Source organism: Pteropus medius, unplaced genomic scaffold, assembly GCF_902729225.1.
Source record: "Pteropus medius unplaced genomic scaffold, Ma_sr-lr_union100, whole genome shotgun sequence".
Classification (NCBI taxonomy): domain Eukaryota; kingdom Metazoa; phylum Chordata; class Mammalia; order Chiroptera; family Pteropodidae; genus Pteropus; species Pteropus medius.
Window position 1 is genome coordinate 14,770,866 of NW_024342471.1, and position 26,059 is coordinate 14,796,924.

Genomic DNA, 26,059 nt, shown 5'->3' on the forward strand with positions numbered 1-26,059 from the left:
ACATTGCTTCTGCCCACACGCCATTGATCAAAACCCAGTTACAGGATCTCACTCACCTGCAAGGAGTCTGGGAAATGTAGTCTAGCTTCATGCCCAGGAAAAAAAAAAAGGAATAGGGCTTGGTAAACAAAGGAATGCCACTGATCCTTAGCATTTGTGTTGTCATAGAGTAGGGTCTGCCTCCCCTGGGCTGTGAGCTCCTCAAAAGCAGGAAATGATTTCATATTTGCTTCTCTGACTCATGAACTCCAGGCTGTGAAACCAGGAAGAGAGGTCCAGAAAGTGGTATGCCAGAAGTGGAAGTCACAGCTGAGCACGCCACCCACCAAGCCGCCAGGCACCTAGCAAAGACAGGCAGATCATGACAAAGGGCACCAGATAGGAGCCTAACAACCACAGCAGACCCAGAGGGCTTAGGGCATTGATGGGAAGACAGCCTAAAAGAACCCTAAGCCAAGGAACTGGACTTCAGTAGAAGTAGGGAGAGTTCTGGGAAGGGCACCAACCCAGCTTGGACTTAAGAGTTTATAAAGAACTGTCTCACTCATCAACATATCAACCCTTGCCACAAAAGAGATCAGGTCTTATGAACCTACATTATAGACGTGGAATCGAGAGATTTTCCCTAGTCAACCAGCACTAAAATTGTAGTCTCCTACCTAAGGAACTACATGAATCTACCAGGCTATTCTTTATGTTACTAATCCATGAACATTCAAGGGCACATCCCTGTGGGGACTACTGGGGACCTAGGAAGCCCCTAACTCTCTCCAGAAGTGCTCTGTGCTGTCTCCTGCTCCATGTAACTAGGTGACCACATATGCCTGACAACGAGTTACATCACCCAGATGTGTCTGAGGGAGCTCTTATTTTCGAAAATATTGTATGTCATTGACCATGTTCAAAAACTAAGAAATTTCACATAAAAATCTGGAGTCCTGGCCTTTATTTTTTAAAAAGTTAAAAAATCCAGACATCATGGGTCCAACTCCCACAAGGTGACAGTCACTCAGGGCTGAGCAGCTGTCCCTATAGACAGGACATATGTCCTCTAGGTCCTCACAACCTTCACCTTCCTATTTTTCTTCTTTCTGAACCTTGGTACTCATTCAATCCTCCTCATGGGTCTTGTAGGCATTTGAGTTTGTGATCTCTGTCCTGTGCATTTTCCAGTCTCCAATCACTTATTCCCTCAATCATCCAGTCAATCAGCTGGTATTTGCTGAGTGGTTGTTCTGGTCCAGGTTTGTGCTAGGCAGCAGAGATAAAACAAGACATGGCGCTGCCTTCGGAGAGCTCATAGTCTGGGGAGAAAGGCAAATACAGAAACATCATGGCAAACATGGGATATTCTGTAGATCCCGGATTAAGTGTGTGCAGATACCATCAGTGCTTGACCTACATCCCCCTGGCACTCATCATTCCTGTGCAAAGCGATGGCTTCCTACTATAAACACAACTCTCACTGAGTGTCCCCTGTGTGCGGGTCAGAAATGCTAGGAAATAAATATCTCCAGGAACAGCATTCAACCAACAACTAACCAAAGTTAGTGGATGAACACCCACTCCATCACCCCCCGGTGGGATAACCATGACCTGTGTTCTGTGCTGCCTACCAGAAGTTCCCCAACGGCCAAGAGCAGTAACCTGCTCAATAAGGCACCCTATTCTTTCCCTTCCCTGTCACTTTCCCTATCCCTCATTCCCTCAGATCACCTCCCAGGGAAACTGCTTGCATTCACACCCTTGTCTGCTTCTGGGGGAGCCCAATCTGAGGCATGCACCAATAAATAAGTAGGGTATACAGCCCTTACAGCCCTTCAGAGTCCATTTACTTCAAATGAAAATTTACTATCAATTAGCCTGGAATGCATCAAGGGGTAAGCCTAAACATTCACTAGATTTCTTTAAAAATAATCATTATCAGACTAAAATGAAATATAATAATATTAGATTAAACATATTAATATAGAATAAGAAATAATAAAAATAATAAAAGTGCTGCTTTTGCAAGTGCAGAGGGTATGTGTTTCAGCAGTTGGGACTGCTGATTTTTGTCCTTGGTATTGCTACCCATTAAGTCATTCAGCTCATTTTTGCTACACATTAAGTCAGCTTATTCAGTCCCTCTGCAGAGAGGCTGGGCCCACAGATGCAGTGAGGTCTCTTTCAATTAACCCTTTAGCTGGTTCTTTTTGAAAGAAGGAAAGCCTGTGAAAATCTGGAGTAGATCAGGAGCCAGGAGTGACTGATGTTTGGGAATTTTCATTCCAGAAACTTTCCACATGTTTCTTCATCAATTTCTCCCGACTGGCCTGTGAAAGAGGCAATATCATCTTCACTTGCCCAGAGGGCAACAGAGACTCAAGGGAGTTCGGTGACCTATTTGAGATCACATGGCCCAAACTCATGTGACTTGAAACCCACACTGTTGTCTTCTACAGCTGTGTGTGTCTGTAGACTGGAATCAGGAAGGAAGAAGGAGCATTAAGAGTGCACCTTGGGTCTTACAGATGAAGCCAGAGTAGAAATGGCCATTCAACCTGCAGGTCGCTGCATCCCTTTAGTTTGGAAGATGCCCAGAGAAGAATAAAAGCAGAGTAGGCAACAGAATAGCAGAAACAAAGGAAAATCTTTTGGGGCTTTTTTTGTTTTGTTTTGTGTTTTGTTTTGTTTTTATTTTTGTCATCATAAGCTAGGGTTCAAGGGAGCTCAGAAATATCTGGGGGCTGTTTAAGAGTAGCTAGTTGTATTTAAAGAATCTGATAGAAGCTGAGCCCTAATAGTCTGGACAGAGAAAACAAAATCTCTTTGTGCAATTTCATTATGTGGTCACGGGTAGGTGAGGCCACCCCTTAGGGTGATGTGAGGATGCAGTGACAAGAGAAAGGGCCAGCACAGGGCCTGGCACGTGGGAATGGCTCAATAAATGTTTGCTCACTCCTTCTCACCCCTTTCCCAGTTCTAGCAAATTAGAGGGTCCCTGCATTGATTTTTCGTTGCTAATGTCTGCCTTCCAGGATCTCACACTGTCTGCTTCTCTCAAGAAGCTAAACCAATATTTCCAACCCATCAACACTTAAGCATGAGGCCAATTTGCCCAATACACTGTCTATTTATTTTCCAGGCTGCAATCTTTATGATGCATATCCCTGAGGCAGTTAATTTGCTCTTGAATACATCTCTTTGTCTATTGGTTACCCATTTCATTAGCTGTGATATTGAGACTGGCTGGGACATGAGGGGGATTTTTCACTGAATGAAAGAAGGTTTTTAATAAGCCCCATCATCGCTGGCTTTATGGTGCTATTTGATGAGCAACAAATGTATTCATTTGGCAGCTGCATTCCTTAATCAGGTATTCACTGGGTAACAGCATATATAAATATGGAGAAACAGAATTTAGGGAGCTGAGTACACTCATTTTCCACAGGGATTGGAACATTGTCTGTATTCGCCATCAGTCTTCAGGCAAGAGCCTCTCTTTGCTGTACGTGAAATTCTGTATATAAGTATGCCGTGCCCAGATACAAGTCATTACCATCTATCAAGAGCAACCATCCTCTAGTAAGGGGCCAGACCCTCCAGAGGACACTCGTTCCCACTCCTATATCAAACAAGTCCCCAGCATTCTGACTTCTTTGACCAACGGCACTAAACTTTTCTCGTGATTCCCATTTCGATTGTTCTCAAAATGGCCTCCAGATAAAAATTACTAAAGTAGGTTTGCTCTTTTTTTTTAATAGTTTATTGAGGTATAACTGACAGATTAAAACTGTATATGTTTAAGGTATACAACTTGATGTCTTGATATTATATACAAGTTATGAAATGATCACCACATTCAAGCTAATTAACATGTCCATCAACTCACATAGCTACTATTTTCTTTCTGCGTATGTGTGGTAAGAACACTTAAGATCCACCCTCTTAAAAAATTTCAAGTATACAGCATGGTATTGCTAATTATAAGAGATAGCTGTGGATTAGATCGCCAGAACTTACTCATCATGCATAACTGAAACTTTGTACCCTTTGGCCATCTCCCCAAGTCCCCCTTCTCCCAGCCCTTGGAAATTGCCAGTCTTTCTCTTTCTGGCTTATTTCACTTAAAATAATGTCCTCTAGGTTTCTATTGTCATAAATGTCAGGATTTTCTTCTTTTTAAGGCTGAATAACATTCCATTGTGTATACATACTAATCTTCTTTATCCATTCATCCTTCAACAGACACGTAAATTGTTGCCATGTCTTGGCTATTGTAAATAATAATGCAATGAACTTGGGAATGCAGATATATCTTCCAGACCTTTATTTCGGTTCCTTGGGATACATAGCCAGAGGTGGGATAGCTGGAGCATATGGCAGTTCTATTTCTAATTTTTTAAAACTTTCTGAGGACCCTCCCTACTGTTTTCCATAGTAGCTGCACTAATTTACGTTCCCACCAACAGTGCGCAAGGGTTCCCTTTTTTCATCTCCTTGCCTACACTTGTTATTTCTTCTTTTTGATAAAAGCCATTCTAACGGGTGTGAGGTATGTTTCTAGGAATTTCTTTTGTTTCCCTTGGGCCTGGGAAAGAGGCCATTCCCCTGAACACAGTGGGTTTGGGTCACTCAGGAGGCTGAAGACTGGAATGTATGTGTGTGTGCAAATGAGTGTGCACATGCATGTATGTGTATATGTTAGGTGCCCCCATTTATAAGTGTAATATACCCAGCTGGACTGCCAGGACAGGAACTGTGTTTGTTTACTGTTATCCAGGAACCTAGTGCAGTGCCTGGCACATCTATATTCTCAGTATTGGTTAAAGAAAGAATGAATCGATCAAGGGCCTGTTCTCTGTCCAGTTACTTCTAGGAAGTAACAGCATACTTCCAGATCCAACAATAGAAGATGGTTTGGTGATGAGCAGAAGACCTGCCTGCTCCTACTGAGAGTGGCCTTTCTGAGACAACGCCTCCACTGTCTAAACCCCAAGGGAAGAAGAAGAACAAGGAATGGAGAATGGCAAAGTAGAAAATAAGCAGATGGAGGAAACCTAGCCCAGCTATGAACAAGGAAAACCAATCTCAGTTTAGAAAGGAGAATGCCTACAAGGACTTGACCAGGTTTATGATGAGAGGAAGAAATGCATTAAATGTTGTGGAAACAACACAATTTTTCTCATATCTGGAACTACCTGAACCTCTCATTATAGTCACGGTGTCAAAAAGGCCTTGGATCAGGGAGAGGTAGGCTGAGGCCTCTAATACATAGGGAGCCAGAGGGTTCAAGGCCATGGCCAAAGGGACACAGTGGGCTCAGATGTGGATAGTCTTGTCCAGACGGCAGGGCACCCAGACCAGAGTCCAGGCAACAGGAGGTAAGATGACACCGCAGCCCTGAGATTCAAGGTGTGTGTTTCCTGCTTAAAAGAGCAGGGGAAATCAGGAGATATCCATGCAGTGATAAACCTATAGGTCATCTCCTCCAAGGAGACTTCCCTGACTTCATTTCCAGGAGCAAATCCACCTCACTAGCCTCCCACATTCCCTCCAGTTAGCTCCACTTAACGACACACCAGACTATAACTGACAGCTTCCCCAGCTGCCTCAACTGCTGAGATCTCTTTATTGGCAGGAACCACAACTCACAGGAAGTGCAAAATGAAATGGAAAGGGACAAGCCTGCCATTCAGATGGGCTGTTTGGGGAGGGAAAAAAAAATCACCCTGAAACAAAAGACAAACTAGAGCTTTGCTACTCAAAGTTTTGCTCTTCTGAGGACCAGCAACATGGACACCACCTGCAACTCTGTTATGAAGGCAGCACCTCTGGTTCCACCCAGACCTCCTGAGTCAGAGTCTGCATGTTAACAAGATCCCCAGGTGACATACATGATCATTATAATTTGAGAAGCAATGGGATAGAGAGATGAATTTGGATCTTTGGGACTCTAAACTCACACCTCTTTGAACTCTCATGTTTCCATGGTGCTTTGAAAGTCATAGAGCACTGTGATATATTTTCTCTTTATGCTTCCCCAGCCTGAATTGACTTGAGCAAGAGAGGAAGAGAATACTCTAAAAGAAACTAGAACTTATTAATAGGGTGCCTACTCTAAGCCAATCACAATGCTGGAAACCATCGCATGCATTCTCTTAAGTCACCAAAGCAAGCACTGAAGTTGGGAGAATAATGAGCACAATGGTACAGATGGAGTGAAACTGAGGATGGTTGAGTAACTTTATCGAGTTTATACAATTTAGATTTATTGAGCTGCAAGAAATAGCTAGAGACCTCATACTATCTCAATAAAAGAGGGGTTATTATTTTTAAAAAATAGATTATGCAGAATCCTAGAATAGAAAACACAACAAGATCAAATCTTATGAAGCCTGAAAGCAGATATCGGTTGACAACCAAGGTATCTGTCTTTGTTTCTTGGGAATCCACTTTGCCTTTGAAATGGGGATTCTTGTGCAAGTGACTTACTGAGGGAGGCCCCCAAGAGAAAGAGCAAGAGGGAAGCAGAACAAGGTGGGGGGAAGAAGAAAGCTAAGCAAGGATGTCGTCTCAGGTGGAGATCAGCTTCAACCTGGTCCCACAGGGAGCTCAAGAGTATGAATGGCACTGCACAGTTGGTCTCCTCTTGAGTCAAAGAGGCTGGCCTTTTGTACCCCACATGAGCCAGTCACTGGCAACTGGTTGCTAGGGGTGGGGGAACTAACCAACCTAGCTGAGAAGCCATCAGGTCAAGGGTTTCTCTAGAGAAGGAACATATAGGGTATCTGCATGAGTTTACAAGAGTCACCCCATGTTTATTTTTATTTTTATTACCCTCTCTCTCCCACATGTATCAGAAGGAGTATTATTAATCATGCAAACTCCGTAGTCAAATTTCCAGGGTTCAAGTGTGTGTATCCTTGGGAAAATTACTTAATCTCTCTATATTCAGCTTCCTCACTTTATAAATAAGGGTTCTTAACGTGCCCACCTCACGAAGAAATGAGAATTAAATGAGTTAATGTGGGTAAAACACTTAGTGCCTATGATAGAGGAAATGGTCATTAACCATTAGCTATTATTATTTTTATTCTTTCTAGAATGATAACATTTACTTTCCATTCAAAAATATATTTAGATTTATGCTGGATTTAAACTATTTCAATTCTTACTGTCCATCATTGATATCCTGACTCTTCTAACCTTATAGTGTTTGTTTTATACCTTGATATGTTGAAATGTATTTTCCACTTTGCTCTTTTTTTTTTTCTTTCAGAAAAAAAAAGTGCTATAGTCACTGTCTCTGCATACCTGATAATATTTTTAAATTGTCTCCCAATATGAATGACCTCTTGCCTGGACATAGAATTTTGGGGTAACTTTTGCTTCAAAGCTCTGACTGACTCTTTTCTTCTTCTGTGTTTAACACTGTGGAGAAATTTGCTGTCCAGTTAGTCTGATTTTCATTCCTTTCTTTTTAAAATGTTTACCTTCAAGTGTACTTGAAAGATTGTGTCTTTATCCTTAAAATTCAAAATCTTCCCCGGCAGTGACTATGGAATGGTTTCCTGTTCTTATTTTTACAGGCAGGCTTTTCTTCTGTAGATTCAAGTCCTTCTTTAGCTCAGTCAAGATTTCTGTGACTGCGCCTTTAGGTGCTATGGCCTCTGCAACTGGTGCTGCTGCTATTGTTGACTCTTGCTGAAGAATGATGTTCTAGGTTTCGAATTTCCCTCGCTTGGTCTCCATGTCCTTCATCCTCCCTCTGATCACTTTCAGCTCCTTGTGTTCCAGAAGAACCTCCTGGTCACTGAGTCTCATTGATTTCTGCTCCTAAATATTTCCTAAATCCGTCTACCTCTCTACATCCCAACTACCTCCATGCTAACAGCTCTTCTGCTTCTAGTCCTGCACCTCTATGATTCACCTCCACTGAGCAGGAAAAAAGGCATCTCTTTTAAAACGTAAATTAAGTCATTCTCTCAAGTTGTTAACATCCTTCAGTGGTTTCTGGTTGCACTTAGAATAAAATTCAGTCACCTCATGGCCTCCAACAAACTGCAAACCTGTAGGTCCTAAAAGATGTCTACCAGCCTATTCCACTGTGGCCTGTTGGGATTGACGGTACTCTAGGATGGAGCTTGGAATGGTAGGGAAATACTAAAAAGGTGAAGCTTCTCTTCTGGAATATGCCCACGCACAACTATCAATCATGACGAGGATAAAAGGAGGTAAAGTCTCAGGAGGAATAAGTGGTCACAGTTTTGAAAGGTCCGTAGGTTCCAGGTTCTAAAAATGTTTCTAGGTCAGACCAGGAAGGAAACAAAGAGCATATATATTGAGCACATACTATAGGCAACTACCGTTCTCTATGAAGCCCATTTAATCTTTGCATTTTTATTAATTATCCCTTTTTTTGATAAAGAAACTCTGAGAAGGTTAATGACTTGTCCAAGATCCCATGGCTAACAAGACATGGAGACAAAGATAAAATTCAGGTCTGCATGATTTCAAAGTTTCTGATCTTTCCCTTTATCTTCTGGCCTCCCTAAAAGGTGAGTTCCAACGTGGCAGCTGGGGACAGAGCCATGTGGAAGTGGAAGGCTTTAATAGGTCCCCAAGATGGGGATAACTACCTGGCTCTGCTCCAGGCACCTTCAACCTTTATATTAGAGTAGGCTAAGTTTGGCTAAAGAAATAAATGGAAGCCAAAATGTAGCAATCCAAGCAGATATTCCTGGGTAGAAGATAGCTTTTCCATGTTCCCTCCTAGGTATGGATGGACCCACAGTCCTTGTCATCACATGTGTCCACCTAGCTGTGTTCTATGCTGCCTACCAGAAGTTCCCCAATGGCCAATAGCAGTAACCTGTTCAATAAGGCACCCTATACCTTCCCTTCCCTGTCACAATCCTTCGAGATGGCAGAGCCAAGAGATGAAAGGAGGCTGGGGTCCCTAGTCATCACATGGAAGGTCATCCATCAAACACCTGATTGCACTGTGTCATAAGCAAAAAACAAAACTTTTATTGTCAAAAAGCCACTGAAATTTTGGAGTTTGTTATAGAAACCAACATTAGTTATACTGGCTAATACAAGTAATATCACAAGTTACAAAGCTGAGGCTCCAAGAGCCAAGGTTCATATTCTAGTTGACTCGTCAAAATCAGGGCTCCTTCCCCCATGGCACCCTGCAGCTAGTCCCAGTTCAGGCTCTAGCTCTCTGTGGACTCAGGGAAGTTACTTCTTCTCTCTGGGCCTCAGTTTGTCCTCTCATTCTTGGTCGCATGAGGCACTTCGAAGGCAAGTCTTACTGCCGCCTGCAGTCCAAATGCATCATTCTACTCTGACCCTATGCAGAGTCACCACCCACAGGCCTTGAGTCACTGAGTAGTTCATTGCAAAAAGCGGGTCAAAACTTTTTTTTCCAAAAGAGTCATTCCAGCTGATTATATAATCATCTGTATTTAGAATGCCTTTACAGTAACCATGGCAACCATGGCATGTGTGCAGTTTAAACTTTGTTCTAAATTTGCTGATGACAAAGAAATGGCTCGTTGTGTGGACCTTAGAGGGCCTGGCATGGTTTTGCTCCCTCTTCTGTGGGACTCAGCTTGGCTGATGGCCATGAAGAGCCAAGACCAGGAAGAGAAGGGCTTTCCCAAAGGAGGTGACCAATATCTAAAGGCCCAGAGAAGTGAAATAGCTGGCTGTGTCCAAGAAACAAGCAGATAGGTATTTCTCAGGTATGAGTGTAGGGAGGGGGACAGTGGCAGATGAGGAGGCTGGAGAGGGAGAGTAAAGGTAACAGGAGAGTTTAAAAAGAGGGACCGTATACAAAGATGAGCAGGGTGAAGGAAACACAAAGTGCTCCAGAGCCATAAGCAGTGGCAACCTTAACACCCCTCAGCCCAAGGGGAACAAAACTGTGACAGAACTTGAGAGCAAGGTGGAGAACCAAGGCCTTCAATAAGGGCATGGTCAACAATCAGTGACCTGGGGGAATAAACACCCCAGCTGCATATTCCTCCCTCTCTCTGGTCTCCAACCAGTCCCCAGTAACCTGAAGGCAGAGAACAGAAGAGCCATTTGATGCAGTCCGCAGAGATCTGCAGAGAAGGGTGGAGGAAGGCGGATCTAGAGAGGCAAACAGAAGGTGTCCAGCACATCTGCAGAGCACTGGATCCACCTCATAATTAAGGGAATGTAAGTCTGTGTGATTATTTAAAGCTTATTTGTTCCATTTGACCTTGAATTCCATGAGGGCAGGGACTGGGTCACCACTTTATTCCTAGCAGCTAGCATAGCACCTGCACATAGAAGGTACCTGCTAAATATTTACAGTAAATGAATGAATGAATGAATGAATGAAAAAATGGTTGAATGACTGAACAAATTCCTTAGTATGAAGAGCAGACATTCACAGAGGGAAGGCATCAGGATCATTCAGGACTAGGCATTCCCTTTCAGACGCTGAAAGCTGAGAAATGGTCTCCACTGAGCATCAGACATGACCTTCAGCCCCTTGGCACCCAGCCTGGGGCTCAGCCCTGTCCAGGAGCAGGTACTGGAGTAGATGCCCTGACATAACTCTATCCTCCCCACTGACTCAGTGCACAAACCCCTGGACTCAGTGTGGGACTACAGGGAATCCCAGCCATGCTGCCCACCATCTCCTCTGGCAGGTCCTGCTCAACCCTTGCCACATCTGACCTCTGCATGTGAACACTACCAGCTTGGTTATCTTGAGGTCACCATGCCTCTTCCAGTAGTGTGGTTAGGACCATGAACTGCCCATCACTCAGTCCTGCAGCCAGATTACACACCACCCTACCAGGCCACATGTAGCCCAGTCCCACCATCTTTCCTCTTGGCTACTACTGAGGTCCCAGCATTCCAGCTGGCAATTTCTGCATAACATCCAATCAATCAAAGTAACTGGAGAGGGTGGGGGGCAGGTAGCATCAAGGATCTGTAGGCTTTGATCCTGAGACAAGGTTCAGACCAATTAGGTCTGGCTCTACCTTCCTGTCACTTCCCTCTACATGGAGAAGGATACCAAGTCTGCTCTGTAGGGATGAAAAAGTTGTTCAATGCACAAAGGTGCTGAGCTGGGTGGAACAGTGAGGGTTGAAATTCAGCTCCTGCTCCACTGGCCAAGCTGTGCACCTGGCATGAGCTGGGTCTGCCCAAAGGAATGAGTGCTTTTTTCTAATTTGAACAAAGATGCCTATGGGCTAGGGGGCCAAGATGAAACAGATCATACACGAAATCTGGGCAAAGGAGCTATGATCAACACAACTGGGGCCTGGAATATTCTCTTTATATCTCTGAATTTCAGGAAATCAGATGGCTTCAAAGCCAGTCCTTCCTGTGGAAATTCATTATACAAAAATAGACCTTCTGGAGTAACAAAAGATATCATTGCAATTAAATTTATCAAAAAAGCATGGCAATCAATGTCCCATGCATTGACGGCATTTCAAATGCCCTTAATCAATGGCTGTGCTAATTACACATTTATTGCAATTAATTTCATTTCAATTATGCCTTAATTACTAACCTTGAGTGAGATTGGGCAGCTCAGAGAATTCGTGTCACCACACAGCTAGGACCCAGAGATAAGTTGCCGTCCTTCGATTGAAAGATGCTGCTCCATTAAAAGTTGGTTTATTGGATCAAGGCCTTTTGGGGGGAGGAGGAGGTTGGTTTCTCCAGGGAGGCAATTCATTATGCGAGTCTGAAATTGAATGCAGGAAAGCAGGCAGCTGTGCTTACTGATTAACTGGAGCTGGTGTTTCATTTGCTTCTTATTGATGCCGATTCCTCACTGGTTCATTAGCTGTGGTCAGAGTGTAAATGCCTTCGGAATGTATGCATTTGCGATGTCCTCAGCCTCTGGCTCAGTCCACTTGTTACTTGTCTTCCTTCCAAAGGAGGGCTCTTTCTTAGTCCCTCATCACGTCTAGGAGGTTCAGCTCTGCATTCCTCTGGCAAGACCTGGGCTTCAGTCTCTGCCCAGGACAGGGCACCTAGGTATCAATGGCCTGCCCACTGAGACTCCCAAGGAGAATGCCATTTCAGCAGTTGGAGATGCTGGGAAAGAACTTGCCCTGTGGCAAAGCAAAAGGAACTTGTAGACAGAATTCAGACTCTGGAATTTCTCAGTCCTGGCTTCAAATCTCAGCTCTGATCATTCTTATCTCTGTGGTCTTATGCAAGCCATTTGATCTCCCTAGTCAAGTAAATGGAAAACAAAAGTGCCCAACCCTTCCTTGATAGGAGCTCAAAAAAAGTGTCAAATGCCTTCAACGATAATCCCTTCTCCATGGCTTACAGCAAGCCTGCCTCTGGGAGGTTTCTTTATTTCTAGGAGAGCATATTCTTTCTGCAAAACATCTTTTTAATGAGCTCAGGAAGAAGGAACTATAGCAATCTGCTAGTCCAGGCCTTCATCTCAAAGATGGGGAAATTGAGACCAAGGAAGGGAAAGCCTGAGGTCACATTGTGAGTTGGTGCCAGAATTAGACTTGAACCAGGTCACCTGACTCCCAACTCTAGAACTTTCCTGCCACATCACAAAGCAGCCTCTTTAGAAAGCCATTTGTATCTGATAAAGACTAAAGATATACAAATATCCCAAGTGTGTGCTCAAGGAGAGAGGTATAAAGATGTTTGGTGCATCATCATTTGTCATCAGAGGAAAAAAAAAAAGTACTAACAACCTAAATATCCCCCACCAGAGAAATACAGAGGCAAATTGTGATGGATTTATAGGCTGGAATACTATACAGCAGTTAAAACGAATGCACTTGATCAACATTGTCAACACGGATAAATTTCTAAAACATCCTGTCTGAATTTTAAGAAGCTACTTGCACAATACTTACAGCATTATATCATTTATCTTAATGTTTTAAATTCACAAAGGCAAAGAGAGAGATTATAAATACATCCATATGTAAATGAGGCATTAAAACTTGAGCAGGAAGAATATATCAACTGAGGGCAGTGACTACCTGGAAGAAGGGAGAATAGGATTGAAGAGGAGCACAAAGAGACACTAACAGCAGTAAGTGTAGCATTTTACTTATCTTTTTAAAGAAATATTTAAAGCAAATATAATTAAATGTTCACGTGTTTGTTTTAGGTGGTAGGTCCTTGGCTTTCTTACTTTCCAAATTGCTTGTTCTATTTGAAATATTTCTTCATTACAATGAAAAAGTAAAATGGTTAAGCTTGATAATTACTTACTAAGAACAGAGATATCTAACTTTGAGATCATTCCAGGTTAACACTCAACACCACCAAAGATAAGGTGACCACGTATCTCAGTTTGCTAAGCCTAAAGCAGAGCCTGTAGGATATTAGTAGGTACTCAATAGTATTTATTAATTGATTGATTAATTAAAGAATTAAAATATAGTAGATACTCAACAAATAAAATTTTCTCTCCTCTGCTTATGAAGATTCAAAGGAAAATCCATGAAATGGAGCAGAGTGAAAAGCAGATCAATTATGAGCCTGTTGTAGCTGTCAGGGTCCTTGGAGAAGGATGATGGTGGCTGGGACTAGGGTGATGGCAGTGGGAATGAAAGAAATGGGCACATTTCAAAGACAATTAGGAGATAAAATTAGTAGGATTGTTGATTTGGGGCTTGAGGAGGAGATCACATCTGAGATTCTGGCCTCGCTACTCCCTGGGAGAAGATCAGGCTGGAGGGAAATGTCCTGAGTTCCATCTTGGACATAATGCATTTAAGGTGCAACCCAACCTTCAAAGGGGAACAAGCACCTTTCGGTCCCCCCTCCAGTGCCGATAACATCTCCTCTTGGGCTCTGTGTGGTAGGCTCACCCTTACACCAGAGCACTGGGTCCCAGAGGGCTCCCAGCTTGCATTCTCCGAGTTTACAGGAATGTTCCACTGCCTCATGTTAGTCTGCTGTCAGGTGGGCTTCGAAGCAGCAGTCTGGCCTGTGCCCAGCGAGGAAGCCTCTACGTTTCACCTTCACATTGTCAAACTTCTGACAATTATAACGATCCAGGTATGAGTTCCCCAACCCCACCGTTAGGCTTTCATCCCAAGTGGACCCCAAAGGGGACCTGGCTGTCACCTGGGGGTCAGGGGCTGGTGCCAGTTACATAGAAATATAGAACATTTCCTGCTCCCACCCCCCAGTTCCTAGGGGAACGCTTTGCTCTGAGAGAGCATAGGCATGCATCCAACAGTCAACGGCTGCCTTCAGACCCCTTAAAAGGGAACACAGAAGAAAATCCTTCTGTGAGTGGAAGGTTTTACAGTGCCAGTGAAAATTATGCAAAAAAAAAAAAAATGATGAACCTAATCAAAGTCTTATTGGGTCATGCCGGAAGTGCCTTTTTTAAAAAAACACATTAGTCTTGCTCTTGGGTCTTGTTCATTTTTTTCTATCCTGAATATTGTGAAAATTTTGGCTTTACCAGATGGACTCACTGACTCTCAGTGGCTACAAAATGGATTTCCCAAAAGCTGTGTACAAGTGGTTTTCTTTCAACTTTTCTTAATTTTCATTTATTTTTCTTCCATCCTCACTCTGGCATTGGGCCAGTTCTTTTGGGTTGAATAAATTTAAATGTCATTACTGATAATGGGAAAAGCCAAGCCCACTTTTGAGCCATGTCACAAAATGTAACCTTTTCAGATGGGGGGGATTAAAAGCCATCAATAGCCCCACTCACACATATCCATAAATCCATCAGACACCAGTGCATCAAGTCCCAGTTCAAGTTCTGTACAACTCTAGGGTGCCTCCAATTACCTCAATGACTCTTACAAACTTCTCGAAAATTTTCTCAAGACAAATCAAATTTTCCTTCAGTATCCAATTAAATATAAGTACATAGCATGCAAGACTTTGAAGCAGGGCTTCTTAACCTGGGTTCTACGAGTCTAGGCTAAAATACAGTGATCTATGAACTTGGGCAGGAAAAACTTACATCTTTTTTTCACTAATATCTAACTAACTTTAACCCTTTCTTCTATTATGAATATAGGCAACAAACTATAGAAGTATTAGTGGGACTAGGCTTTCACCAATAAAATCCATGATATTTTCCTATCATCTAACAGTTGCTACATGTTTCAGATATTTTGAAATATTTATGTTCAACACTACTTTGAAATCACAGTATTTATAAAACCCTCCAATAGGTTGATAGTTAAAGTGTTAATAAAGAAGTATATTTATGACAATACCACAAAATTGTTTTCTTAACATTTAGCTAATTATAGGAAACTATAATTGATTTCCTTTGGAATCCTATATATTCATTATGCATTTAAAAACTTTATTCTGAGCAGAGGTCCATAGGCCTCACCAGACTAATGGGAGGGGGTCCATAGGAAAAAAAAAAAAAACAGCAGGGACTCTGCATTGGAGGGAGAGAAAAAGGGGAAGGAGGGAAGAAATTTAACAACCATGGATGAAGAATGTATTAATGTACTGCTCTGTTTTGAGCTTACCAAGGGAAAGAGGCGTCTGAGAATGAAAGCAACATATTATACCTCTCTTCCAGTCCTCTTCCTAAGGTCAACATTTCTCAAACTTTAATTCTGTATAGTAAAGAATTTGGCCTTGCCCAAAGAGAGGTCTGGCCTTTGTTCCCAGCTCCTGAAAAGTAACCTCTAAAACTCTGAAATTTCCTGAGTGATAGGAATAAGAATTTGGGATGGTTTGTTATGCAGCAATAGTTGACTTATATACCTCTAGACACCAGTGCTCACCCTTCTTGACTGGACTTCCTGTCCCCATCTTCTCTAGGTCAGCTCTTCTAGAACCTCGCCAATGTCAGAGGCAAACCTTGTTCCAGTTCCCAACTCTCCCTCTCCACCTTCTCTGTTCCTATTTTGCTTCTCATTAGCCATGTGATGATCTGGGAGGGGAAAATATTTAACTTCTCTGAGACTTCTTTAGGGTTGTTGGAAATATTGGATTTTTATAAATATTGGTGTTTATAAACTCTAAGATACCTCTAGACATACAGAAGATGTTGAATAAATGATATTAAATTGGCCATTCCAGACTGATTCCTGAGAAATAGTATGGGCATCATTCCATTGAGGGGCTAGAGAAAGAACCAAAAGCTAGCATGAATGGATGAATAGATGGATGGACAGACAGATGGACGGACAGACGGATGGATGGTCAGATGACAGACAGTCGGAGAGACAGATGGATGATGTATACAGATTTGTGTGAATGACTGCGTGGATGCACAGAGAGATGAATGAGGATATCTGTACCTTTGGAAGGGTAGGTAAACAGATGGTTGAGAGATGAATGGAGCCCCTTATCCTTGGGGATGCCCAATTACCTTACACTTGCTTCTTTTCCTCTACCTTCTAGCTCCCACTCATTCCTCTTTGTCACAATCAACTCTTGGGTTTATTTTAAGTGTCCTTTTAAACAAATCACAAAACTCAAATTGGCTGGTTGAGGGTTTCTAGCATTCTAATCGTGAAGCATGCTTAGGAATGACTTAGGAGCTGAGGGGAGCTTAAAAAAAGCCAAAGATGCTGAGAGAAAATGAGAAACATGACATTTTGAAAAGGAAGCCAATTTTCTTTAAAACTATTGCCTCTGTAAACCATATTATAAATCCAATAAATTCACATAATGTGATGGCAAGGCCTTCACAAAAGAGAGAGGCGAGGGAAGAGAAAGAAAAATAAGAAAGGACAAGAAAAATCTTGCAGAGACTTCCAAAATCATTCCTCCATTTAAAAACAATTGCTTTGATCCTTATGGTAATTATTAAAAGTCAGACTACCTGGATTCAGATACAGGATCCACCACTTCCAAATGGAGTAACCTTGGGCAAAACATTTAACCTCTCCATGCTTCAATTCCTTCATCTACAATATGAGGGTGATAACAGTACTTACTTCTTTGAGTAGTTGTGACCCAGGGAGTGCGAATAGGTTTAGCACTGCTCTGAAGACTCGCCTCATTCTCTGCCGCGTCACACACTGATATTCTCTGCCCTGATTACCCCCAGTGATGCTGACGCCGACTGCTCACAAACGCCATGCAACCCAAATATGGAGGTGGACAACATGATCCAGTCTCAACACAATGTTATATTAAAAGAAACAGTCCAGGGACCAAAAAGGATTTAAAGAACTTCAGATATCTATTCAACCTTTCAAAGAATATCAAGAAGAGAAGTACATTCTTAATATACAACAAACATACTTAAAATCTCTCCATCACTACTGATTTCAATATCCTACATATAGCATTTACTCAAAACTCTCTCTCTCCCCCTTCACTCACTCTCACCCTCCAGACCATGAGGCTTTTCTATTTGTCTCCCCTTCCATATGTGCCCACATTAGTTCTTCATTAGGTAGATCAACTTAACCTCAGAAGTGACACACATGGCTCCCACTCGTATTTTATCAGCCAGAAGCAGTCACCTGTCCCTGCCAACTCCAAGGGAGCCAAGAAATATAAGAAAACAAATGGAATATTTGGTAAGCAATACTGTCTCTACCACAAAATGTGGTAATAATACCTCCCTTACTAGGTGATTATAAAGATTATGTGAACAATTATATTTCAAGAAGAACTAATATTCAAACCTCAGTAAAGTATTTATTGTGCAGCTACTATCTGCTAGGCCCTGTGCTTAGTGCTGAGAATACCATGGTGAGCCTATCCTCATGAAGCTTATAGTCAGTATAGTCTAGTACATGAAGCAGACAAAAATAAGATAATCACACCAAGGAGAGTGTAATGAAACACTGAGACAGATTCACTGAAAAAGGGATGCGTGGTGATATAATAGGAAGCCTGAACTCATCTAGGGGCCAGGAGGCCATTCTTGAGTTCATATCTGAAGGCTAAGCAGGCATTAAGAGGATGAGCATTGAAGAGAAGGTGGTGCAAAGAGCATTGCTGGCAGAGGAAACAGTATAGAAAAGGCCCGGTGGCAGGAGAACCCCAGAATATTTGAGGAACTGAGAAAAAAATCCAAGATGCTCAAGTATCAAGCAGCCCAAAGGACATCTTGGAGTGAAAGGGGGGTCGTCAAGTGCAGCAGGGACCAAACTTTGCACACCTCAACAATGATTTATTTGTCCTTTATCACTAGAGCAAACTGATGCAACGGTTACTATAGTTGTAATTCCCACTTTGCAGAAGTAGAAACTGATGCTCAGAGAGGCCAGGAGACACATTTAGAGTACTACAGCCATCAGAGGAGGAGCTGGGTTCCTGAATCAAGCCCTAACCACTGCATGGTCACCCCCAAAGCCTCAGGGCAATTCAGAGCTAAAAACAAACAAACAAACAAAATTCTCCCCCATCATGAGAAGAACCATTTCCTTCCTGGGCACATCCCACCTCCAAGCCAGGGATGTGAGCAGACAGTACAGCTTTGGCTTGGGCTGGGCCAGCCCATAGGTTGGAGCCGGGACAGGATGGAGCTAGGATAGGTTGAGGCAAAGAGCTAGGGAAAGAGATTACTGAGACCCCATGCACTTACTTCCCAACTCAACTGAGCCATTGTTTTACCACGTGACTTTGGACTAATAACGTTCCCTTCCAAGCCCCGTTTTCCCCATCCTTTAAATAAAAGCACTGAACCAGATGCTTTCTGAGGTCCCTTTTAGCAAAAGGAGTCTTAGGTGTGTTTTCCAGTTGAGTAATGAAGGGGGAAAGTGAGGAGATGCCAAACCAGTTTTTATCTGGAGAACTGCAATTTGCTAAACAAGAAAATCAAAGGGAAATTGCAAAGATGATGAGGGATGGGCCTTTTTTAGGAACAACAACCTAATCACAAGTCACTGCTGGAGAAAAAATGTCATAAAAACCTTGATTTGCAGTTTTAGGGAGAAACATGCCATAGAAGACAGGCAATTAACAACGTGAGAAGCTTCACGGAGGCACAGATGAATCATGGAAGGCAGTGTCTACAGAATGGAAAAGACGCCAGATAGCACACGATCAAAATACGAGTCCGATTCATGAAGTCCTTGTGGAAATGCCCCTCCAGAAATTTAGTCTGCCTCCTCCTGGACCCCTCCCTCTTGTGATGGGGAGCTTCGCACCCATTCCCCTTTACAGTGGTCAGCAGTGCACGGCTCATAGCAAGAGCTCAACGCATATTTTTGAATGAACGAACGAACGAACGAACGAACAAATGAATAGCTCTGGTGCTGCTCCAAAAACTCTCCCGACACTTTCACCTATAGGTCCTAGCACTACCTTCTGAAGCAATCTTGGTCTTGACTGCTTATCTTAGGAAGGGATTCCCAAAAGCAGACCCTGGTCTTGGGGGTGATTTTAGGAACCCCTGCTTGGGGAATGAAGAACTGAGACAGGGAAAGGAAGGACACTAATACAGGGGTGTTAATGAGCGTGTTACCGCTGTGAGCAACTGTAGCTTAATTCCTCTGGGGAATCTCTGGGATACTGTGCTGGCCAATACAGCAGCCACAAGCCACCTGGGGCCACTGAGTACTTAAACTGTGGCTAATCCAAACTGAGATGTAGAGTAAGGGTAAAATATACTCTGTATTTTGAAGACTTCAAAGAATTTTTAAAAAGTAAACTATCTCATTAATGATTTTTATATTGACTATGTAACAAAAGGACAATACTTTGACACATTGGGTTAAAATACAGCGTAAAATTTGATATCACCTATTTCTTTTTACCTTAACTTAAAAGTACATGTGTGGCTCACATTTATGGCTCATATTATATTTCTATTGTTCAATGGTGGTACAGAACATACCCCAGAGTTATCCCACCCAAGGGGTAGGGAAGCTGGGGTTCTACTCACCAACTTCCACATATCATTGGTTGAAAGTTACTCCCAGGGGTGTAAATTCCCCAGTATTTCAACCTGCCCATGTACCAGCGAGCTTCTGCAGCCAAAGAAATCCCTCAGGCAGAGCTGCAGAAACTTGCCATAGGAAGCCATCAGTACACTCAAGGACCTTGAGTGGAAGGTATGGGGACAGAGCACAAGAAGCACCTGCTCTGCCCTACACAAATCTGATGACCACATTCGTATCTTACACCAATGCCCCAACCTCTCACCTCCAAACTAAACTGTCCAATTTCTCTCTGCATGTATTTCTTATACATCATGTTCCCTGTCCCTTCAACTTGAGTTGCCTTCTCTAAACATATACCAGTTGGTCATTGCCCTTTTTTTAGGGTGTTGGTTGAGACTGTCTATTACTCACAAGCCTCTTAGACTTCCTGTATCAAAGACTCTTTGAGATTCTGGTAACTTTATGGAATCTCTCCCCTGGAGGATGTGCAGCATACTCACAAACGTCTGCACTGCATTTCCAAGGAGTTCACAACCCAGTGTCCAGACACAGATCCTTCCAAAAGCCCGTGGGCCCAAGGTTGAAAACCCCCGCTCTAATGCTTGTCTGTCCAGATCCTCTTTTCCTCCACTACATATATTCACATCTGAGTTCTTTCCACTTTATTGCCAAGAGGAAAGGAATTCCTAAAGCTATGGATTGAGGTAGGTACTTCCAGAGGGGTCTGCTGGATGCAGAGCCCTGAGTACTTGAGGTTTTACCCACTACCTCAGTCTCCAGTGATTCCCTGATTCCTGGTAAACAGGAAATTCTGTGAAGATGAGCATTGCACGCAACCAAGATTTCAAGGCAAGAACTCCCTGCCCTCAGGGCACATAATGTTAAGGCCAGAAGGGGCCAAGGACATCAGCACACCTGACGCATGCCAGCAATTTAGAGTTTACTGTCATCTCATTTTGATCCTCGGGACAACTCAATGAGGTAAATAGGGCTGTGGTCTTGATTCTGCGGATAAAGAAGGTAAAGCTCAGAGTGGACAGGTGCTTGCCCAAGAGCACATAGCTAGCGGGGTGAGGGGGTGGGGAGCCAGTACTTCAACCAGTATCTTTTGACTCCCAGTCCTGTGTCCCTTCAACTTCATCCAGTTGCTCCTTGTGGGGCAGACTGCTAACTGTCCACCCAAATCCATTCTCTCTTTTTTCCATGGATTATTGTAATTGGGACATGGCCATCTGGCTAGAGATTGCATTTCCCAGCTTCCCTGGAGGCTAGATGGCCATGTGCCTGTTCCAGTGATGGAATACGAGTGAACATAACATGTGTCATTGCTGTCACACTTGTTCACAAAGAATTTATGGCCCTGATGGCCCTGGATTTGCAAATTCCCCCCTCCTACTGGCTGGGTGGCAATAACCAAAGTGACCTGGAAGCCACATGAAGATGACAGAGGCCTAATCAGCCTGGGCTCCTGAGTAACTGTGTGGAGCAGAGCTACCTGCTAACCTAGAATGTCACCTCTGACTACTGTATGAGAGACAAACAACTTCTTTGTTCTTTAAGCATGTTATTTGGGATCTTTTGTTACAGCAGCTATACCTTTTATCTTAACGAATACACAGCCCTAAGGGACATCAAGCCAAATTCTCTTATTACAGAGTCAATTCTCCCTATTGCTCATTAATTCATTCGTTCACATAGAAAGGAAGCATCTGTATTTTGGGAATGCTAGCACACCTAGACGGCCACTGAAGGTCTTATTTTATCAGTGCTTCCAGGGGAAAAAGAGGGGAAGGACTTGTGGATTGCCTGCAGTGCTAATGAGGGGCTGGGGCTGGTGCCTTGGTTCAAAGGAAGGAGCAGAGAATGACCTCAGAGGTGAGAACGTGAAGGTACCCAGGCTTGACTTTGCATGGTGCCCTCCTACCCAACCCAAAGGGAACTCGGTCTGAGCAATTCAAAGGTCTGATTGAATTAAACTGTGATAGCAGTTCCACTCTCCAGAGAGCCTAACATAATGGTCGTCAGGCATGGCTGGAGACAAAGTGTGTTTTAACCACCTCCTAGTCACCTCATGGGTGAGGAGGGGATTCCTGCCCCAGGGTCATGGGGATGGCCACGTATACAACACCCGACACTGGAAAGATATGACTGACAGCACTTTGTTGATCACATACACTCACGGACCAGGTGAGGAGCACATTGCACATCACGCCAGGCCACACGGGCATCGTACTCCAGAAAAGAGTGAAATATCAGGGGCTGTGGGAGTTGGGCCTTGTAGTATCAAGAAGGCAGGGTGTCCCCCAGGTCCCATGAGAGGATATGATTGACTTATTTGAATAATTCCGTGATCTGGCAGAGATCTGAAACCTGCTACTCAGCGATAAGCAGGAACTGTACCTGGTTCTCTTGATAAGGAGGGCTATTTGACAAGGGGACCTTAGCTGTGGGAGCAGAGTGGAGAGGGGAACTGACTTGGGCCATTCAAGGCCTCTCAGTTTCATGTGATATCAAGGCAGCACATCAAACTGGAACTTGATTTTAGGCCTTCCACCACGGAATGCTCCCCAGGGATCACCACACGGCAGCCACAAAATGTGTCAGCAACATCAGCTCAGGTAGCCTCAACACACACAGGACCTCAGCCCAGAGAGTCCAGAACCTCAGAGCCCAACTCATTAGTGCTCGCTGCTGCTGCTCAAAGCGGGCTCAGAGCTGAGCTTTGCCTGAGAGGAACGAGGGGTAGGGACACTCTGTTCCCTGCACCTTCCCGACTTTCCCTCCTCCCTGTAAATTACCCTGCCTTAGTCTGGTCAAAAATCCCCACTCCTGGCTGTTGGAGTCCTCATTTTCCTTCATAGCTCCTACACTGGACACAAACACACATTAATACATCTGCCCTTTGCTCCTGGAAGAAAGTGGGCTCTGTAACTAAGACAACTAGTTTTGGCCTATAGCACTGAAAACAGAAGGCAGCTAGCTGTCAGTGATACGGGTCCACCCTGGGACACTCACTTCTAAACCCCACCTCCTGTCCTTCTGTCTTGTTTGCTCCTAGTGACCCAGCTCAGCCAATCAGAGGGCTGTGTTTGCTTTCTGCACTGGCCTTTCTCAACTTCTATAATCAATTCTTGGCTTGAGGCACCATCTAGGCTGAACCCACAGAAAGAAATGAACTTTGTTCTGCTTTTAATGTAGCTCAGGCATCAAGCTAGTAATGAGCTTCAGAACTCTGTACCCCACAGAAATGATCCCCATGAAGGAACATGAGACCCTATGTGGCCACTCTGCTGGGGTGGGAACTTCAACTGCAAATACTGAGAGGACTGGCTCTAGAACTTCAACATACAGATTTGGGGGAGACACAATTTGGCCCAGAACAGACCATTACCTTTCAGAGACGGTCAGCAAGCTCAGTGTGCCTCTAAGGCAGGGTCTTTTTGTTGGAGGTCAAACCGCCCTCACCGTGGCAGTAGTTAGGAGGGCTTCTATGTGAGATGGCCTAAAAGGTGGGGAGAGGGGCAGCACCCTGAAGAGGATATGGGCAGAGGGGAAGAGGAGGGGTACGGGTATGGGGTGAAGGAGATCTGGTCACCAGATTTCACTGTGCCTAGGGAGGATGGATGGGCTGTGAAGAAGCTTACAAGATAAAAGGGGGCATTCGGCTTTAAGAAGAAGGGTCAGTATCTCTGCCTTCACCTCCCTGTAGGAGGGTAACCAGTGTGCCCCAAAGGACAGAACCAGGATGTGTGGCTGTAAACCAAAGACAGGCACGTTTCAACTATAGGAAAACAAAAACATTCTAAGCATTAAAATATTCAGACTTGGGGTAATCTGCTATGACGAGTACAGTAGTGAGCTCCCTTCACTCAAGTATTTGTCAGGCTGGAAGATCATCGGGGTGTTTAGAAGAGAAGTTTTTCAGCAATTTTAAAACTCTGTGATGTATCAAATAAGAGAGCCAGACTAAATAATTTAGCTCAAAGCCTGCCCTTGTGATCCTCTGGTCTTCTATAACACTTAACACCCTCTCTCCTACAGACTAGAATCATAGGGAGAGTAGCTAATGGCACAGAACTCTGCCACCGAATTTATGACATTCATCCAAAATGTCCAACCTGCTACGCAGTTACAGTAACTACTACTATAAATCAACAGGTCGTCTTAAACACGTAGACACAACAGCAGAAAGACAGGATGCCTAAAAAGTGTAAAATAATTTCTGGACCCTATCAAGAAACTAAGCCTTTCAGAAGAATTTGGTTCTGCAGCTACCGAGTCAGGAGTTCAACATTCTGGAAAGCTGTGGTAGCAGAATAATGCTCTGCCTGGCCCCGAATCCTCAGCACCTGTGTATTTTTTTTAAATGGTAAAATTCACATCACATAAAATTTGCCATTTTAAAGCATGCCATTCGGTGGCATTTAGAGCGGTCACAATTTTGTGTAACTACCACCTCTATCCAGTTCCAAGACTGTTTTGCCATCCCAAAGAGAAACACTACATCACTTAAGCAGTCACTCCCCCAGGCCCTGGCAACCACGAATCTACTTCCTGTCCTTATGCTCTTACCCATTCAGGATATTTCATATAATGGAATCATATAATATGTGACTTTCTATATCTGGCTTCTTTCATTTAGCATGAGGTTTATCCATGTTGTATAGGTCAGTACTTCATTCCTTTATATGGCCGAGTAATGTTCCATTTTACTTAAATTTTGGATAAGATGCTTCTCATTTTCACTTTGCACTGGACTCTGAAATCATGATACTGGTCTTAGCTGGCTCTGATGGGGGTGAGGGAGCTGGTCACACAGTTGCCTGCCCCTCCCCGCTCCAGGTGCCCTTCACCATGCAGCCAAAGCGACCTTCCTCAGGTGAAGCCTGACCGTACCACCTCCCTGTGTAAAATCCTCCCGTGACTAGCACTCTTCCACCCCAGCCTCGCTTGTGTCTTAGTCCCTGATCTATGGGCTCCAAATCTCTGAAGAGGCCAGGCTCTGGCAACTCTCCACAAGTTCCTCCAGCTTCCTCTCAGCCAAGAAGACCCTCCCACTGCTGCCCCCACCTCCTCTCTCAGATTCTGATACCATGACTCTATGATTCTAAGGTCCTCATGCTTAAAAATGAGGTGAAAGTGGAGGAAGGGCTGTGAGACCAGTGGTGACAAAGATGCAATTTGCTTCGAGGCTGACCTTCCAGGAAGACAGGCTGAGAAACTGATGAGTCCATTTAAGCTTTCACACTGACACTTTTGGAAATCCTAGAGCTCACTTAGCAGGGAACTTATGTAACCAATGAGATATAAATAAGCACATTAAAGTATTCCTGCTTCCATCCAGCTTAATGGCCAAGAAACTAATCGTCAGATATTGGAAAGGATCTGAAATAAATATGGCTGGAAAGGTACTTGATAGTATGTAAGGAACATGGCCAAAAAGAGTCAGAATAAACACAGGGAATCTTCCAGACATCCAGTGGGCATTTTTCCATTTTCACACATTAACCATCATTTAACAGTAGCCAGCACCATCTTGATTCTACTATCTTCCAGAAGTAAGAAGGGTGAGTTGGTGGAGGGACACCAGAAACCCTCAGGTCCAGAGATCACCAATCTAGCTTGTCCTCTTGGTGGCCAATGCCTTTATGGTCAGGGGCCACTGACATCAGAACTTCAACCATGAACAGGGGTGTTACAGGTCAGCCTTTGTGGCTGAGCTTGCACTATAGGCAGAGTCTCCAGTTGTCAAAGCCAACACCTGCCACCTCAGTCCTCCCCTTCTCCCTGACCTGGCCCTGGACCACCATCTCCAAGTCTTTCTCCTTATGACAACTTTCTCCTATCTTCAGTCCCTCTACACACACACACACACACACACACACACTCCTTCATGCTACCCTTCAGAGGTGCTCATTGCCCCATCTAGACAAAAACCCCCTGCCACGGATCTGCCTCTCTCCCAAGCCACTATCTCCTCTCACTCCTCCCACCCAGCAGCAAACATCCACATCTTCTATCTCTCCTTCCTCATCTCCCCGGGTCTCCCAGTCTCCAGCCTCATGTCATACGTCCTTCCTCCACAGAAAGATCTTTCTGAAAAATAATGGAACCCAACACTCATCCTTCCTAAACCTTCCAGTAGCCTTTTAACCCCCAAGATGAAGCCAAGTCTCAAGCTGGGCATTCAAGGACCATCTGGCCTGGCTCCCTCCTTGCTATCTCTCATCCATCACACACCC

General features: G+C 43.8%; 1 long non-coding RNA gene across 1 annotated transcript in view; it reads right to left on the minus strand.

The window, feature by feature from the left end:
- The window catches only part of LOC120603681 (uncharacterized), a 138,143-nt gene that overhangs the window by 35,797 nt on the left and 76,287 nt on the right, over positions 1-26,059 (minus strand). Inside the window, exon 7 of the long non-coding RNA XR_005653082.1 lies at positions 11,552-12,101. This is a non-coding gene — a long non-coding RNA (uncharacterized LOC120603681). The remainder of the gene's footprint in view (positions 1-11,551; positions 12,102-26,059) is intronic.